Below are 20,369 nucleotides of genomic sequence, written 5' to 3'. Positions count from 1 at the left end.
ACATAAAAACGTCACAAGTGAAGTAACAAAAGTAATACTTTTAAGGAATAAACGTTTAGTTCTTACAACAACTGAGATATATTGTCTTCTATGAAGATATCTACAGCGGAACACAGGCACTGGTGCTCAACAACACTGCAGGCAACCGACCTAGAGACACATGCCTAGAACGTCACAACCTCATCTTGATAGTCTTCACTCGCTGAGCAGCACCACATATATCGCATGGCATAGAGAAAATAGCAAGTGTGAGCACATGACGCGCTCAACAAGTGTACAGGAGAATAATGATATGCAGTCTTATATCAAGGATAAGATGACTCATGGCATATTTGCATAAATGCAAGTAGAGAAAACAATTGAACTTGAAAGCATTGAGCAATTATTAAGTGAATATAACCCAATTAATCCAACCATTAAACATCACCTACGGTAATCCACCTTGCAAACCATAATCATCACTATGTTGTAACCAAAACCATATCCATAACCATAACCCAAACTAAATAATCATGTGAGAATCCAAGTCTCTCATGACTGTGAGCACCGCTATTATAACAATTTTTATGAAGAGGTTGCCCAGCTTTCCCCACAAGTCGTGATTTTGTCACCTATAAGCAAGTGACTAAAGTCTCCATTATGCTAGTGCTTATCAAGCACATATCACACTACCTAAGATGTGTAGCCATGCTACAAGGTTGTTACAAATTTTCTCCCAGTATGTGTATGTCCATTAAGGTTTCATCGCCAAGGTTTACGGAATCCCCTTCCAACCCAGAAGCCCCCTCTTGCGCCAGATGGTTCGCAGGATCCAGGATCCCTTCCCCACACATCCACTACCACTAACCAAAACCACATCCACTTCTATCGTTTGGTACACACAAACTGGAATCCACTAATTAATAAGCTAGGCTCCCCCCCATAAGGGCTCGTGATTGATACGTTACTTCTTGGGTTGTCGCTCTACGAACCGGTCCTTACTTAGGTTACTTGAGCAATTACTAAACCAACAACATAACCATGACCACTATCACCAACATCACTATGCTCAAGACCTAAGGTTCCATATTGCTAAACCATTAACAAATTAATCATCATCATTGCTTATGTTCATTAGTCAAATATAAGACAATTCTCAATATCCTGACAGTATGACTAAGCACTTCTACCCATGAGAGACACCTAACCATAAACCACTTAGGATTCAAGGAATGATAAGGGAATATCTAGGTAAACCCTAACATAGGTGACTACCCATCAAATTGACACTACATGTAATTTTATAAAACAAAAAAGTTTAAAACATAGGAGCAATATGATAAAGAAGTACACTTGCCTTTTACCTAATGCTGCTCAATGTTGTTAAAATCTTTGTCTTAAAATCCCTCGAACAGATCTGAACGTTGTCGACCAATCACGGATTCTAATGACAAACAAAAGCAACATCGAATGAACACCAAAAAAACTCCAAATAGAAAAATAATAGGAATCGAATGAAAGTCTAGGATCTTTGACTAGGCTAGACAAGGAGAACAGAATTGACTAAAATTCTTCTGGGGAAAGATAAAGAGATAGGAACTAGGACTTCAAATAAAATGATAGAAAAGATTAACTAAAGCATTAACATGTGTGACCTACAAATTAATATATTATTTTAATATCATAAATCCATGTTTGTGGTACAATGACATGTAGTTCGTGACCTATATGTAAATGTGACAACCACAAATTTACTAATCAAAATAATATCTTTATGTTGTAGGGATCTAGATGTTAATAAGGGATAACTACTATAAAGTTGTGAGAATTAACACCTAAAACTGGCATTGTTGGATAGATCATTATTTCAGAAAAAATTGAGTGTAAGAATCACTCAAATCGGAACTAAAACGAAGAAGTTGTGGCTATTCAAAGATCCAAAGACTCAATTGCAAAAGATGAAATTATTGGAATTACTTTTGAACTAGAAATTCTTAATTACTAACTGGACTGATATTGGTAACGTGGATGCTAACTGGACATGGCACATCAGCGACCTTGATGACATGGTAGGATGAGGTGGCGCTGACTAGGATTAATAGGAGGATGAAGGGGTAAGTTGTGATCTAATGTAGGCTATTGGCTAAGGATAGGACAGTGGGGGAGATTTGGCACCGACAGTAGAGACAACACGGCGGTGGCTGGTTTGAGGTGCAGCGGAGGCTCGCTAGAGTTGAGCAAAAACCTCGTCACCGGCCATGGTTCACGATGGCAAGCAGTGGAGCGTAGAGAGGAGTAGACCGCAAGAATCTTACCTAGGGAAAGAGGCAGCTCAGAGAGAAGGTGAGGCAGTTTGGCAATGAACTCGAGTGGTGGAGGAGCATCAGGATCTCACTAGGATCAGGTTCTAGCGAGTGGATGGCATCAGCGAGCGGCGAATCATGGTCACGGGAGCATGACAAGTCCGTTTGGGGAGTCGATGAGGGTAGGTGACCACTGAGGTAGCTGGGCGATGTTGTACAGCAGTGACGACTTAAGATCATTGACGAGGTGAGTACTCTGGCGACCGGGGAGCGAAGGTGAGAGCACGGGAATTTTTAGGAGCGACGACAAAGCTTGTGGGTGGGTCGGCTATGGTAATGTGGCACTAGGACGGCAGATCGATGAGCTCGATCGAGGTGCTTCAATGGCGATGGCAGTGGCTCTAGGATTTCGGTGATTCGGTGAGTTAGGCATGGGAGGCGGTGCCTTGTGGTAATTGGTGCGGAGACCGAGGGGGGGCATTAATTTTATAGGCTGGAAGGGAGGGCTCGTGGGTGCGTGGGATTTGGAGGCAGCGGCATGTTGGACTCGGACACGGTGGTGGAAGTCTGGGTTAGGAACGAAAGCTGGTGCGGTCCCACATGGCGGCGATGCACGGCGAAAAAGTCATGGGCAAGGGTGCCTTTGGTGCGGGCTGAGGTAGCAGCAGCTGGGCCAGAGCGGCTAGGCACAGATGGGGAGAGGGAGAACAGGCCAGCTCAGGCTGGGCCGAAAAGAGAGATCGGAGGGAGCGAGCCGGGTTGAGCTAGACTTTAGGGAATAGGTTAGGACTTCTATTTTGTTTTGGGGTTTCTAAAAGAGAATAAAATCCAAATAAAATATCAAATAAACCCTAAAAATTCTAGAAAATCCCAACAAGCTTTTGAAACATTTAGAAGGAAGCTAAAAATATTTTGAACTCATTCAAACATTTTGGTATTTTCAAAATTAAGTATAACTCAAATGAATTAAAATAAATCCCAAATAAACTTAAATAAAAACCAAGAAAAACCAGAGAAACTCAACAACTCCAAAATAAAACCTAAATGCCTATTTTCATCATCAATGCATACAAACATTTATAGCCTAATTCAAATTTGAATTTGAATTTAGAAAATAGACCTTTGTCCTATTCTAATTGTTTAATCTGTAATCTAATCTTGGAAAATTTTAGTAAATTGAGAAAATTAAAAAATCAGGGTGTGACAGAGGGGAAGAAAAATACCTCTTGAGATTTTTGAATGCCTCATCAGCCTCTTCAGACCATTCGAACTTGTCATGGTAGCGAAGCAACTTGAAGAAAGGAAGTTGCCAGTCTCCGAGTCGAGATACCAAACGACTAAGAGCTGGCATGTACCCAGTTAGTTTTTGAACTTCACATACTAACCTAGGGGTTGCATTTGTTCTATGGCCTTGATCTTGTCTGGATTGACCTTGATTCCCCGATATGACACCATGTACCTGAGTAGTTTTCCTACATCAACTCCGAACGCTCATTTCTCTAGGTTAAGCATGACTTTGTACTTGCATAGATTGTTGAAGGTTTCCTGCAGGTAGGAGATAAGATCTTCCTTCTTTTTGGTCTTAACAACAAGGTCACCAACATATGCCATGCTAATATGTAGAGTTGGCGTTTTTCAATCCAAAGGGAATCTTTACATAGTAGAATACTCTGAAAGGAGTTATGAAGGAGGTCTTATCCACATCCTCTGGATGCATGTTGATTTGGTGAAGACAAGAGTAGGCATCGAGAAGGCTTAGATAGTCACACCCAGATGTGGAGTAGACTATCTGATCTATTCGTGGTAGAGGGAAGGTGCCCTCTAGATAGGTTTTGTTGAGGTCAGTGAAATTCATGTACATGCATCACTTGCGTTTTGACTTTTTCACTCTAATAGGGTTAGCAAGCCACTCGGGATGATCCACCTCTCTCATAAACCCAACCTTTATGAGCCTTTTGATTTCCTCCTTGATCGCTTCCTTCTAGTCAGGTGTGAATTCGAACCACCAGAGCATTTGTTTAACCGGCTTGACATCAAGCCGGATAGCTAGTTTGTGGTTGATCACCTCCCTAGTGATACTAGGCATATCAGATAGCTGCCATATAAACACGTCTGTGTTTGCTTGGAGGAAGGTGATGAGTGCGAGTTCCAATTTGGGATCTAGGTTAGAGCTGATTCGTATGGTCTTGGATGACTCCGCTGATCTCCAGAGGAACGGTTTTGACTTCGTCGTGAGACTTCACAGCTACCTTAGGCCTCGAGTTCTTGGTCTCCTTGTCAGGTTGGTGCTGAGCCGCCATGTCGATACTGTGCTTGTTGTAGTGGAGGCCTTCCTTGAGGCAACCTCAAACAGTAACGACTCCTTCGAGCCCTGGGATCTTCATGCACTGGTAGGAATAGTGCACAACAGAACTTAGCTAGGGTTGATCGTACTAAGATGACATTGTACGTCATCTCAAAATTGATGACATCGAACAAAATCTTCCTCTATCTGAAAGTCGTCAGGCTTCCCAAAGGTAACAAGAAGCGATATCAAGCCAACAGGTGTAGCCGAAGATCCTGGTACTATGCCATGAGAGGCTTGGGTAATCAGCTTGATGGTAGATCGGGAGATTTGTATCGCATCGAGTGCACCTGATAAGAGGATGTTGAGAGAACTTCCTCCATTGATAAGCACTCGATTAACCTTGCAGTTGTTTATCGTAGACTCGACCACTATTAGGAAGCGACCTGGCCATACGAAGTTTTCGTGGCAGTAGTCTTGACCAAAAGTGATTTTGACGTTTGACCACTTGATGGTCTGGCAACTCTTGGGGATGGCTACGAGGACTTCTTGGGGCACTGTCTTATATTACATCTTGGACTGATACGAGGGGATCTGCCGAACATGTGGTCGATTGTCCTATCTCCCTCCTAGTAGGACATCGGGTCTGAGTCGACATCACTGTTAGAGCTGGAGTCGTTGCTCTGGGTCGCGACCTGGGTCTTCTTCCCCTTGGCCTTGTCAACCTCATCCTTGATCAGCTTGAACCATGTACGGCATTGCTAGAGGTTGTGGCCGACAATTTGGTGGAAGTCATACTACAGCTTGCGGGAGCATTCGCCAATGCTTGGCTCATAGCCCTCGCCTCGAGATTTACCGGAATGCATGCCTGGAAGATCTGCCAAAATTTTGTTAGTTTTAGTTTTCTTACCTTTACCTCCTTTGGAGTTATTTTTGCGCTTGCTCTTCGTCAGGTCGTCATCTAGTTTGGGTTGGGGGCGCTTGATGTGATCCATTTCCTTGATGAACAGGAGTGCCTCTTCGGCATTGGACACCTTGTCAACAATCTTCATGAGTTCCTTGACTGTCATGGGCTCATTCCCGGTGACTTCCTCAATGCATTGTTGGCACCTAACCTCTTGGGTCAATGCTTGGATGACATCATAGTTGTTTATCTTTAGGATAGTCCTTCGGGTGTTGGTGAAGCATTGGACGAACTCATGCAAGATTTCCTTCTCTGTTAGCATAACATGGAAAATGTCATTCTTCTTTCTAGGGAAAATGTACAAACCTTGGAAGTTGGCTCATAATAAGTCGTAGAGGTGCTCTCACGAGTAGATCGTCCCTGGTGTTAGATTGGTCAGCTAAGTCCTAGCCAACCCTTCAAGGGTTGTGGGGAGGTTATTAGCCATCACTTTTTCATCCCCACTAGCAGCATGGATGCCTATAGTGTAGATCTAGAAAAACTCAACTGGGTTGGTGATCTCATTGTACTTCTCAATTGACCCCAATCGGAATCAAGCCAGCCAATTAACTTTCCGCAGATCTGGAGAGAAATCATGACACCCCACTACTATAGAACTGGGCTTATATGTCGGCCCATCACTGTCAGTTTCTTACACGCCGGCAATGATGGGGCATCACTGCCGGTTCGTAGGCCACGTGGGAAGAATAAGTCATTGCGGCTTATGAACCGGTAGTGATAAGGGGAATCACTGCTGGGCGATGGCCTAAGCCGATAGTGATACACAGCTACCTCATCACTTTTAGCTTAACCCATCGATCGGCAATGATAGCTGGACATCGCTGCCGGCTAGTGGGATGAGCCAGCTATGATGTGTACAATATAAAACAGTGGCCCTCCCCCAAGCTTGAGAACAACACCGTCCCCAACGACCTTTGTCGCCCTCACGAACGCATCACCACTTCTGAGCCCTCTCAGTCCAATTCCATTGCTCGGTGAGCTTCACAGTGCCATACCTAATCTTTTGCGCACGCTAGTTCGATCATAGCCCATCGTGGGCACAGTGCTCAGCCGGCCGCCACCGCAAGCTCGCCCACCTCGCTGATGAACTCTGGGCTGTGAGCCACCTCTGCCCGAGCCAAACGCACGATGAGCTTCACTGTGGTCTAGGGAACCTCACCGATTCCTTCCCTTCCACTCTCTCCCTTTGCAGTGCGCCACCACCGCCAGCCTAGCTCCGCCGCCCGCCATAGTCACCACCGGCTGTGCTTGCCACCGTACATGCCACCGCCGACCCCGCAAAAGTGTGTTGAGCATTTCGGTACCCCTCCCCGGCCAAGCTCCGCCACCGTTCGCCGCTCGCAACTGGTCAAAGTCGAAAAAACCCAGAAAATATCGAAAGGAATATTAGTTGTATTGATAAATTGGCTCAAATAATCTATAATTTGTAAAAAAAATATCTTGAACTCAGAAAAATATGAAACTGAGTTTGTTAGCTTTGTTTTGTCATGATCTACATGATAAAAATACATGCATGCAAGAAATGTCCACTGAAATACCTCTATTTTATTAAATATGTTGTAACTTGTTAAATCCAACTTTGTTAATCTTATTTTGTCATGCTATGTATAGGGAAAATATATTTGAGGCATGAAATGCTTGTGTAGCACTAATTCTTTGTTACTTGGTTAAGCCTTTTAAACTTGATTAATTTCTATAGAAATTAATAAAAATTATAAAAAGTGAAACTAATTTTTTAGGTCTTCTCTATGTATACCTTACATAGTAAAAGTACCTTTTTCCTTGTTGAGTACTACCCTCATGTGAATTTTTTTGAACTACCTCATATAATTTTGGATTTAAAAATAGCAAGCATGTAATTTGGTAAGTGGGCAAATGAAATCTGATTCATGTGATTCTTCCTCTACTACATTCATAACGTCATCAACTACATTGCTACCAAATTTCATGTCGTTTGGATCACATCTCATGACATTTCATTCATTCTCATTTTGATGCACTTTATCGCTCTTTAGAGAACAACATCACAGAGTGTCATGAGGTTGATCCCGAGGGTGATTGTGCTGTTTAATTTTGATAAGTTATCGCTATATGTATATCATGCATGTAAGGGTTGAATAATAAAAAAAATTTCTAGAGATGACACGAACAAAAACTCATCGGACCCAGCTAATAAGGAGGACTACCACGTGGTTCTTCATGGAAAAAGAAGGATTGTCGGAGTGGATAATGTCATTGATGAGGAAGACTACAATCAATTCGACGCGCTACCTTCTGTTGGAGAGGACGTCGACCTAGGGCCAACAATGAAATATGTTTCACTGCTAGTTGCCCTATTGAGCTGGCAATGAAGACCATTTTCACTGCTAGTCTTCATCTTGAGCCGGCAGTGAAAGTCCTCTCCTATAAAGTGCTCGACATCTGTGCCCTGTGACACTTAGAAAAATTTTCACCTTCCTAGCTTGTGCCCTCCGCCGAATCGCCTCCTAACACCGAGGAGCCCGTGCTACCATGTCCTGCACCTTCGCCCACCGTCACCGTCACCGAGGATCACCACCCAAACGCTAAGGAGCTCGCCGCCTCCTCCACGATGCTGAGGAGCCCATGCTACCGTGCACTACACCCTCGTCCACCGCCGTTGTCACCGAGGACCACCACCCCGACGCTGAGGAGCCCACCACCTCCACCCCGATGAGCACCCCGATGCCGAGGAGCTCGCGCTGCTATGCTCTGCGCCCGACGTCGAGGTAGGCCTCCCAGCTCCCCCTCCGTCTCCTTCTCCCCTCCGATTCCTAGGGTTTCAGTGCAAGTTTATACTGATTCATGGCTGGCTACTTGTGTGTTCAAATGATAAGAACAGATGCTTGTGCGCTTGTCCTTTTCTGTGTTAAAATGGTTAGAACAGATGCTACTTGTGGTCCTTTTGTGTGTTCAAATGATAAGAACAGATGCTGCTTGTAGTCCTTTTGTATGTTCAAATGATAAGATTAGATATGCTGCCTTGGTCCTTTTTGTGTGTTCAAATGATAAAAACAGATGTTGTTTGTGGTCCTTTTGTGTGTTCAAATGATAAGAACAGATGATGCTTGTAGTCCTTTTGTATGTTCAAATGATAAGAATAGATATGCTGCCTCGGTCCTTTTGTGTGTTCAAATGATGCTTGTGAGTATTTTCCCTCTTCTATTCTGGACTCGTACATATTCCCTGTGCTCGATGATGAATTGATACACTAAGATTGGAAAATTTACTGAGTACAATAGTTTAAACCTGTGATTATCTAGTTGTCTGATATTTGTTGTAGCCTCTGGTGAGACTTGTTGATGATTCTTGCTGGTCTATATTTGTATACCAAGACATATTTCTTATGTTGTCTCTGTAGTGGGCTACCTATTATAATTTGATCCCTGGATGGTGTGCTACTGTAAGTTTAGAGATTGATTAGTATATTAGATTCTGGATAAGGAAGTTGATTCATCCTTTTTGTTCTATCATTATTTGTTTGAATTCTACTGTTTAGTCTCTATTTCTACCTCGGCAAGAAATTGCTTATCCTTTTCAGAATCTGTGCTCTCTGATTTGGTACGGCTGCACTATCCATAATGATATTGTGTGATTTTTGAGAATTTTTTTTCAGGTTCTAATAACTAGATGAGAACTTAGTAAATTGTTCGGTCGTTGATGTACTCAATAGAACAATTAGAGGGCAGGACTTTGATTATCCTAGGGCCAATTGTTATTTATTTTCTGAGAGCACTTTTATACACCTACTATCCAGTTCTTACTGTACACAAAGGCCGTATTTCTTTTCTACTCATGTTATGTGTTGTATTAAAAATTGCACTATTTTCATACTAGTTTTTTCTTTTTGCAAATGATGAAATTGGATACCATAGATATGAATGCAAAACTTGACTGGGTTTTTTATTACACAAGTCCAAACAGGAAGCTGTTGCAGCCTACAACAGTCAAGACATCCAGGCCGAACTAAAATTTGCTACCTTTGAAAATAAGGAGAAATTTGATTTCACGTGTAAAGATGTTGTAATCCTAGTTCTTGTTCATTATTTTACTATGTAAGATGATATGACTTGTAAGATCAATGCATCACTTGTCAGTACCTTTGTGCATATTTGTGCCTATTTTTCTACGTAAGATGTGACTTATTTTTGATAAATGTGGTCATAATGTACTCAATACAATATTGTATGTGTATGCATTCTATCTATCAACTCCTTCATAGTTATCTCTCTTTCAACAGCCTCTCTCCCTCCCTCATTGGCTTTATCTCTATCTCCCTCCTTCCTCGGCTCTCTATATGTAATACTCAACAGCTCATCGTCATCGTATGCAAAATTTCTAGAAAGGGATAGCACCACCAACCACCGATCTGGCTCAGGTGCCAGAAGGATTTGTAGTACCGCCGTCAAACACTGAAGAAGGTAGCCCAAGCCACTACCTCAATCTAGACCAAACAGACGCTTATAGAGGCAATGAGGTAATTTATAAGTAGAAGACTACATCTGTTCGATATATTATCTTATAGGTTCTTAATATTTTTTCGCTTATGTGTAGATGCTTGATGCTCCTGAGGTTCACGATAATGAGCAATCCCAGGAGTGGCATCGTGCCCGAGGTCCCTTGAAGATGCCTACGAGATAATTTGTGATCATAGAGGTCTCACCAATAGGGGAGCCAACTGCACCAGAGAGAGTTCTGGGGTCATACAAGTCAGCTTGTGGAATAGCAATTAAGGATTACGTGCCCATCAGCTATAGATTGTAAACTGGCGTACGAGGTGATCTGCATGTGGTTCCTGATTCAATCAAGAATGACATCATGTGGCCCAAGATATTAGAGAGGTTCAAGTTCCTTGTAGAGACAGATATGAACGTAGTTATGCATAAGATGCTAATGATTATGGGTTTTTCATTTAAGAATTGGAAGGAACACTAAACAAAACCTATATGCAGAAAGCTACAACGCCAGATTTCAGCAAATGACCGCAACTTGAAGATCATTGGCAAGCCTTTGCAAAGTATAAGGTATCGAAAGAAGCATAGAGGTTGAGTGAGGTGAACAAAGAAAACTCAAAGAATAACCACTACCCTCACTAAGTCGGCAGTCGTGGGAATGTGAGGAAAGAACTACAGTGGAAATAATAGCTAGATGAACTGTGAGAGAAAGGTGTCAAGCCTAGGCTGGAGCGAACGATCGACGTGCTTCTTTCTAGGAAGAGGTGCTTCTTACTCATTTGATAGAAGCTTATGCTTTACGACCTCTAAAGACCAGGAAGTGATGCAAACTCTTGCAAAAAACCTTACGGAAGCCTACAAGTAGTCTACACAAGGCTCTTTCAAGCCAGACAGGGATAAGGATGAGCTCACCTTGGCACTGGGAAACAAGGAGCACAGTGGTTGCACACGAGGCATTGGGTGATGGGTTGGAAATATGGATTCCTAGGCGACATCGATAGTTACAAGAGTCGAAAGAGATCTCAAGCAGAGCGAGATGCAGAACAAGAGGCACAACAAGCTAGGATGATGGAAATGCTTGAACAAGCGCTACAAAAGGAGAGGGAACATATAGAGGAAAAGATATCATAAGTAGTACAACAAGCCCTCAAGCATCAATGAGACGACATTGTGAGGGAACAGAAACGGCCGACAACGTCTCCTAATGTTGCGCGCTCTAGCCCCTATGGTCATCAGAGTAGTTGTGCGTCCACGGGAGTTCCGGGAGCTAACCCCATCACTTATCTCGTAGACCTCATCACAGCACAGACACCATGTGAACTACAAATTGGTGCTAGAAACATTATCATCAAGGTGGCTTCTGGCGTGGCTTATCCCCGTGGCTCTAATGAACATGTGCACAGACGTTCGATACCGGAGGGCTACACGGTGATCGAAGTAGATGAGGTAGTTGACCAGTACCATCATGTCGTGGTGGATTACCTCGCAGAGGAGGAGCAGACACTATAGGAGAGAATAAGCACAAATTCATCGCGTCGGAGAAGGCCTACATGGTGTTTCCACCAGGGACAAATACCGAGAACCTTTACTCTCCACGACACCCTAGGCAGCTATCGCCATGAAGATCTCCCTCTCCTCAGCCATGTCCTAGAAGAAGTCCACCTCCCCAGCCATCGCCTCAAAGAAGCCATGGTAGAAGTGCACCTGATGTCAGTGCACCTGGTCCGGAGGATCCTATTGTGGTGTTCGACCAACTTTCAGAGTTGGTACCATCGGACGACTCTTTGACAGAATGGCCTTCCAACGATGATGCGAAGGAGGAGCAAGAAGAAGCAACCCGTAAGTGTTCCTAGGAGGAGAAGAATGAGAGGCTGGCTCGTCGGCTACGGAGGAGCAAGAAGTAGTGTCCCGTAAGCAAGCCCAGGAGGAGAAGGACGAGAGGCTGGCCCATTAGTGTGCTGTGGATGAGCACAAGAGGGTGGCCCGTTAGTGCATTGTGGAGGAGGCCTAAGGCTCAAACCGTAGTGGCATTCAAGCATTTGACTTTGATGTCTTTGACACGCTGATGAGCCTAGAGCATAGGTGATGCTGCGGTCAATCAAACGTGGTCGGGTCCTCTGCTCCACTACCATTGGCCCCCCTAGCGTCCCCTGACATACACACGCCATCAACCGTCCGTGTGGAGACGCGGTCCTCATCGCTTGAGAGGTAGAGGAATACTGGACTGGCTCAACTTGACCAACTTTTCGAGGGCTAACCTATGATAACTATTATGTATATATGTGTGTTTGTCAATGCTCAGCACCTTCATTGTATGACATGAATTACTATGTATTAATGAAGGTGTCTTTATTATTGATTTATATTAAATATATGTCTCACTATATGTATGTATTGAGAGAGAGAGAGAGAGACAGAGAGATCGAGGAGAAAGATGGAGGACAGAGAGGACAGAGAGAGGGAGGATAGGGAGGAGAGGGGAGGGCAGCCGGAGAGGCAAAACACTATCGGCTGAAGGCTCCAGCTGGAAATGATGCCTGGGAATCACTACCGGCTGAAACTACCATTAGTGAGCCTTTAGCCGGTAGTGAAAACATCTTTCACTATCGGTCCTCTGCACTGACAGTGATAGTCCCTGACTATCACTTCCCGTTACTCACTGTCGGCTCAAAAACTGGTAGTGAAGGGGGTTTTGGAGCCGGCAGTGATAGGGGGTTCTGCAGTAGTGCCTGTTGATGGCACCCTAATTGATTACGGTATCTACGGGAGCTCTACCCGTTGGTGTCAAAGATCGGTCGTGACTTTTGCATGAGCGACGTCGGGATGACCTTCGGTTTGGTCGCTGAGGAGAAGTAGATTGTTCTTCGGGGGTCCTTAAGCGTCTTTGCACCTCAATGACTTCACACAGATCGTTTATGGGATGGTTCCTAATCAGCAAGGTCTTGTGGTGGTTTGGAGATCGGTTATCTTCTCGAGCTGTCTTATTCTGAGGGTTGGATCTCTCCGGATTTGAATCATCATGAGAGGGATCGGTGCGGGACTTCCCCCTGTTAGAGCTATCTGTGGCCACTGCTTGATGAGAGTTCTCGGCCTGAAGTATAGCTTCTTTGGTCATGTTGGTGATCAAGTTGATCCAGTCCTTGCAGTCATGGGTAGTTAGATCTATTGTATGGGGTTGTTAGAGGGTCTCCTTCAGAAGTTGGAGCCTCTAAGCTACCACAGATCTTAAATGTTGAGCCCTTAGTTGATGGTCGGGAGACGTGAGATCCTGAATCATGTTGGGATTTTGGACTGAAGTAGTTGTCATTAGCGCATGCTGGTTGTTGTTTCCCATAGCTGGGGCAGCAAGGTCCCACATGTTTGTGGGATCATCATCATGATGGGACGGAGTGGAGCCCCTGTCTCCGATGACAAAGACTTCTTGGGGGTAATCTCTGGTAGAAAAGGAATCCAGATTCATCATGGATTTATCATCAGAGGATACCTCCGGATAGGTACTTCGTCAATCCATATTGTCGAAAACCGTGAGGGAAGATCCCGACTTGCGGTGAACGTTGCTTGCGGGATTGTCTTGGTCACCGAGCGATTTGAGCCCGATGTTGTAATGTTTGGTGCATTGATCTATAAAATGACTTATCTTGTCGCTGGAGTCATCACTAGTAAGATCATTGAGATCCACTCGGTCGATCATCGGTTCCTTATTGGTTGAGAGGGTAAAGTTATCATAGAACCTCTCGTCCAAGAAGCTGATTCTCAGTGCAGTCCTAGATGGAATCAGCGACATGTTACATAGAGAAGATTCGACATCTTTGATCATATTCCCTATGAACAGCACCAGTTGTCGACGATTTATGAACTGCCGATCTTATGATTACGTGAATTATGTAGGAGATACTCTCTGTAGCCGAATCACACATCATATAGAGATATTTATACAGGTTCAGGCCTCCTGAAGGATAATAATCCTATGTTCTAGTCTTATATTGATCTTCAAGATAATGTTTCAAGGGGGGGGGGGGGGTCTTGGCTAAACAGATCTAAACCTAGTCGAGGGTTTCTTATTTGTAGTCTCAGCGAGATGTTAATATAGATCGCGAGTGCAGAAGGTTCGACGACTTGAGGCTTCTATAGGCATGTGGATTTCTATCGACTTATCCTCTGTAGGGTCCTCTGGCTCTGTATATAGATGGGTCATCGTGTGACCCCTGAACTCCTTCCCAAGCAGGATTCTGATATCCTTAGGAATAAACTTCTATATTTATAAGATACCCTGATACCTATGGACATGTTTCATACTTTTACAGATTTCCTTCACAGCCATAAATATATACTCTGAGAATATAGAAAACCATAGAGAATATAGATACATATAAGATATTGATATACTGTAATTTTATACTACCCATCATCACTTGCTTTTAGCTTTACTATCAAGCCCGCCGGAAAAATCGAAGTCTTTCTTGGATTAAAAGCCCAGTTAGTACTATACATATTACTAGCAATCAGGTAAAGCACAATTACTTCGGATAACACTGTTATCCTCTGTCTTAACGCGGTTGTCGGCTCAGAGGCGATACATAAAAGGAAAGTTTCGCCTGGAGGTATCGAGTGGGGACAAACACATGGGGTTTTCAAGCAATTGATAAATAGCAAATCCGTATAAAAAAGTTCAACTGAGATGAAAAATAAACATGACCATTAATTGGAGAAATTCTTCCGATAGCCCGATGGACTGCTTTCCAATCACATAGGAACCTGAAGCGAAGAATATTGATTTTTGAACTGAAATCCCAGTCTCAAGTTCACGGTACGAAATCACGAAATCCTCGCTCATCGCCGCAACGAGAGGATGCAGCTGGACCCGAGTGGATGAGGCCTATGACTTGTGGGACCGGGACTGTCGAGACACTGACAACTGGGTCTACTTGTCAGTGAGAGATCAAAATATGCGCTTTTCCCTCCGCCTTCTGCTCATCTCCTTTCCTTCCCTCACCCCTCCCTACCCTCCACACCTCGCAACCTGAAATCCCTTCAGATTCTTCCACACCGCACCACTTGTTCCTCCAACTCCACACCCTGGGTTCTCTTCTCCTTTAGGTCTAGTTGCTCGGACTAGAGACTATTGAACCACGCGTTGCCGGCATTCTTGCTGCAGACCGCCGCCGAAGCGGTGAATCCGCCGGTGGCAAGATGAGGTGGTCGCCCCGCGCCGCGAGGCTTCCATCTTTTACATATTCTGGTTGGTTTACCCCCGCCCCCTGCCCTTCTGATTGTTTCTTGTAATGCAGAGTTGACGCCCGCCATCCGTTCGACGGAATGCCTCTCGGGAAGAAGAGCAGGAACGCGCCCGTGGCGAGCGGCGGCGATGGCATAGACGCCCTGCCGGATGGCGTCCTTGAGCACATCCTTGGCTTCTTGCTGGTGGAGGAGGCTGTGCGGACGTGCGTGCTGGCGCGCCACTGGTGCCACCTCTGGAAGTCCGCCACATGCCTGCGCATCACGTGTGACCCCGACGATGTTGACAAATCGGAGTCCCTGAAGAAGCTCCAGGAGTTTGTCGACCATCTGCTGCGCCTCCGTGGATGCGCGCCTCTGGAAACTTTTTACCTCAGGTTCTGTGGATCCTACAACAAAGATGACACGCCGCCTGAATCGCTGGGTCTGGCATGTGGTGATGTGCCAAGTTCGGATGCTCAGGCTTGACAACATTTGGCGTGACGGCTTTGAGATGGACGACCTGCCTCTCACCTCCTGGCACTTGACCAGGCTAGAGCTCGTTGGTGTAGTGTTAAACAGCAGCTTCTGTGATTTCTCAAGTTGTCCGTAATTGCAACGTCTAGATATTGCCACATGCTATTTGTGGAGTGCCAAGAAAATCTCATCGGAATCCCTGAAACACCTAAGCATCATAGATTGCGATTTGGTCAGAGAGTTCCACACTCTTATTTATGTCCCGAGTCTTGTTTCACTAAGGCTAGATGGCCATTTGTCCAGGGCTCCTGTTCTTGAGAGCATGCCATCACTGCAAGAGGCATTTGTTAGAGTCACCCACGAGAATGCATACACTGGGGATCATTATGATTACTCTATAGATTGTGATGAAAAGGATTGTTACTCTTGTCATGGACTCATGGTATCGTAGATGACAACAACAAGTGTCTGCTTCTGGGAGGTTTATCAGAAGCTGAGAATTTGGCATTTATATCTGAATCCATAAAGGTATGCTTACACTTCCGTTTTGATGCCTCTATATTGTCCCATTATTTCTGTTCCGGTATCTATTTCCACTTCTGGGCATTCATAAAGTTGCTCAGCAGTCGGGTTCTTTAATCATCATATTCACATTGAGTATTAGTTGATTTTTTCTATCTGCATTTTGTCCAGTTTATTTTCAAAAGGGATTTGGAACAATGCCCTAAATTTAATAAGTTAAAGACTTTGTTACTCGATGATCACTGGTGTGTGGCTCTTGACTTCCCTGCACTATCTTGCATTCTCAACTCTCAAGCACTCATCAGTTCTAGAGAGCTCACTCTTCAACTTTTTTCTAAGGTATATATTTTTCTAAATGGATATCTTCTGCCTTGTTGAAGTAATTATACATTTGTTGATTATTCTTGGTGAAATGTTTTTTTGTTTATTACAGGGACCTCAACATAAAGTTGAAATGACAGGAAGGTACCATCCAACGGACAGATCAGCTGCAATATCAAAACACCTCAAGGCAATTGAAGTCAAATGTGAAATGGTTGGTGAGAAAGTTCACAAGGTTTTGAAGTTCCTGTGTTCATTTAACATATGTAAGCAAACTAGTGACACTCTTAATGCTCTCTATATTTCTGAAATTTTCTTTCATATGTGGGTATGGAAAGCTGTACAAAGAGGTATTTAAATTGATTTTCTCTGTACTAATAGTAATAAAATATCTTCACTCGTTGGTAGTTCTGAATATTTGACTTGTTGATTAGTTATGAACAGTAACGCAAATATCTTGATTGAATTTTAGCATAATACAATATGTTGGCTTGCTAATTAGCTTTGCACAGGAACAGGAATGCCTGCATTTTAGAGATGTAAGTGGTAACACAGTAGGTTGCCTCATTTCCTTTGCGAGGAGCTAGTTCTAGCCATTACCATTTCTTTTGCATGCTCACTATATGTGAGCAGGTACATTGCCTTGTTGAACAAATATCAATCATCCTGTTTCTTGTCTGTAGAGACTAATTGCATGCTTTTTTATTAGCCACCGCTACAATACTTCTCTCATGCATCTGATTAGGTTCCATAATTTAAGAGAGATTTTAAAGGTTCAAGTCGAGTCATCTCTCTAAAGGGACAGCCATTGTATTTATTAGGAAGATGGCTAGAAAGAATTCAGTATGTCCCATCCAAACTTCTCTCGTCCCAATCTATGTGTATCCCTCTCTCTAGAACCTGAATCTCCTCTATGCCATGCTGTCTAGCAGTCCTCGGCGTGGTTGCTACCCCAGTGTGGATTTCGCAACATGTTGTCATACGCTTGTCCTATTTGCCCGCTAGTTGGCTTTCTTGCAAACGAAAACGTTTGAAGGTTTTCCTTTTTTAAACTTGAAACTCATATGTGACGAGGAAACATTTGTTCTTGACTTCCTGTAAGGTGGAGTATAGGCAGATGCGTTGTTCATATGTAAGTGAACAAGCGACACTCTTGATGCTCTCTATATTTCTGAAACTTTCCTTCATATGTGGGAGTGGAACAAGCATTGATGAAGTCCTAGGTTTGTTAGAGTACCAAATGAATTAAGAAATAAGAACTCAATGCTGCAATTGGTGGTCATGCATGGTGGACAAAAGGACACGAAATCCTATCCATTTTTTGGCAAGTATTTTCCAGAAAGTTATACAGAGAGGTGTTTAAATTGGTTTTATCTTTATAAACAGTATCATGATATCTTCACTTGTGGATAGTTCTGAATACTTTACTTGTTAATGAACAGTAATACAAATATCTTAATTGAGTTTCTTCTGAACAATTAGAAAGCTGTACTTGTCATGTTCAATCATTTTTGTTGAATTTTGGTACTTGATCGTATTTTCTAAGGGTTAGAAAGGTGTACAGCTCATGCTTAGTCATTTTGTTTTATTTTCCTTCTTTACACTGCTTGAACATTTCAGGTCATATGATTTTTACCTGTTCACGTTGTACTGTTCATGACACATTGTAACACCCACCCATTGTTCATGTGTGACATGCCTGGGGAAGATTAGTTGGAAATTAGGGGAAAATATTTATTTTGTTTCGATTGAGTTTATTTCTGTATTGATGTATTCCAAGCATTAGATATAACTTCCCTAGTTTAGAGATTATTACTTTTAAGGTCCAAGTCAAGTCATACCCTCTAAAGGGATAGCTTTTGTATTTATTTGGAAGCTAGCAAGAAAGATTTTAGTATGTCCGATCCAAAGTTCTCTCATCCTAGCCTACGCCTATCCCTCTCCAGGAGAATCCGGATCTTGTTTATGCCAATGCCATGTTGTCTAGCAATCCTCAGCATGGTTGCTACCTTGATGTTGATCAAGGTTCACAACATTGGCATGCCAAGTTTATTTTTGCTCCCTTTGCCCACTAATTGGCTATATGGCTTCCATGCAACCTAAAATGTTTAACGGATTGCTTTGTTTTGGACTTGAAACTCTTATGTGATGGGAAAACATGGGTTTTCATCAGGAGGGAGTATAAGTAGTTGCATTGTTTGTTATGACTTATGAGTAAGCGCAAATCGTTAGATATCACTGCTAAGAATACTATTTATTGAATAATTACTAGTATTGTAGCTAAGCCTGATGCTAGGATAGCATATTGTTAGTTTGAAAATAATCAAGTTGAAGTGCGAGCTGGTCAAGTTCATTACCTATTCGCTGAAGTTTGTCCCATCATTTTAGGTTTCATTGTCAAGTAACCGAGTGTTTTTATTTCTGTATATAACATCTTTCTAAACTTATTGTGCCTTTTCATTATTGTACAGGTTTCATTTTCAGGTAGATGCGGAAAATTAGGCTGTTGGTGGATCTACCGTCTCGACTATTCCAAAATTTAAGGCTGAAGTTTGACAAGGTTGCCATCTTTTGTCTGCGAGTATCTTGTGCCGATTCCAGTCATTGGAAGGTGTAGCCATGAAAATATAACCTGTTTAGAACTTGCGATGTTTTTGTTGGCCCTGGTTTACTATTTCATGCCATTTATATTGTACTTTTCTGTGTGGATTGCTATCTTGACTGATTATATTGGTGCGCTTTCAGATTATCTCATTTTTCTTGAGACAAGAACTTGTAACTGATCTATTCTGATGTAGTATTTATCCTTTAATATGTTTCTTGATAGTGCCATCTGTTGCTGCCTAGGTTCTCCATCCCTTGCCTCTCCTTCCTGCAATCACTTTCCTGCCCATATCAGATTTTCCATAGATTTCTGTTACAGTGACATCCTTTGCTTTGGGAAGGCCCTCGTTGATGAGCGCCTCTGGCCATAGCCGGACAATCAAAAGCCTTCATTGTGCAAGCTATCACCGCTGCCATGTTTTTCATTACTACAAAACACGCTCAACCAGCCTAGAAAAATCCACAAGACATCGACGGTCCATTTTGAGCATCGCGTCATTAACCATTTCAACCCACGCAAAAATTAAATCTAACACTATATATGTTTCTTTTTCTTTACATGAATGTGCATATTTTCGTTATGAAGAGAAAAATAAAAGAGAAATATTGGGTGACAATTGCATGCAAAGAGGCAAAAAAACTAGTGTGATAATCCCCAGCGTTCAGATACATTTCCTAAACCTGCCGATTATAAACGGTTAGTGGTTGATAGTTGGATGATTCAAACGTTCTAGTCCTGCAGGATACTTAGGCGGTTCAACTGACCTCCCAACTACAAAATGTCCGCCTCCAAACTATCCTGTCAAGTAGGGATGCAAGTGGATACTCACTGGTTAGTTCTAGGTCACTATTTAGTTCATATAGGTAGGAGTGAATTTTTAGTTTATTTTTTTAATTTTGGATCGACTCAATAATCCAAAAAATACAAAATTTGCATCCTACTGTCAAGTCTCTATAAAAGACGAAGGACCGGACGGGAGGAGATCGCCTGGTACAAAGGCCACAATAGAGCTTGCAGTGAATCCGTATTGCGTGTTGCAAGTAGGAACTGTGCCTCTGAGATATTTTGGATAACAAACTAATTGCAGTAAGTAGACAAGTTTTCCCCTGGTTATAATTAACTACTTATGTTTTAAGAATCACGAACTTCTCATAAAAGGGACCACCGAAGCAAACCCCTCGATGAAAAAGTAGTGATGACATGTGTATTAGCAGAAGTAAATGGTTAG

At 43.0% G+C, this 20,369-nt stretch overlaps 1 long non-coding RNA gene across 3 annotated transcripts; it reads left to right on the top strand.

Annotated features, from left to right (window-relative positions):
• The first annotated feature begins 15,705 nt into the window (after positions 1-15,705).
• LOC133886923 (uncharacterized) lies at positions 15,706-19,352 on the top strand. 3 transcript variants are annotated; one of them, XR_009903479.1, is made up of 4 exons: positions 15,706-16,221; positions 16,387-16,554; positions 16,649-16,802; positions 19,021-19,352. It is a non-coding gene; the product is annotated as an uncharacterized LOC133886923 (long non-coding RNA). The 3 variants fall into 3 exon arrangements; XR_009903477.1 differs by having other exon boundaries at positions 15,706-16,554; XR_009903478.1 differs by having other exon boundaries at positions 15,706-16,554; positions 19,008-19,352.
• Positions 19,353-20,369: the final 1,017 nt, after the last annotated feature.

This window comes from Phragmites australis, chromosome 12, assembly GCF_958298935.1.
Source record: "Phragmites australis chromosome 12, lpPhrAust1.1, whole genome shotgun sequence".
Taxonomy (NCBI): Eukaryota; Viridiplantae; Streptophyta; class Magnoliopsida; order Poales; family Poaceae; genus Phragmites; species Phragmites australis.
This window is presented reverse-complemented; position numbering and strand designations above follow the sequence as displayed.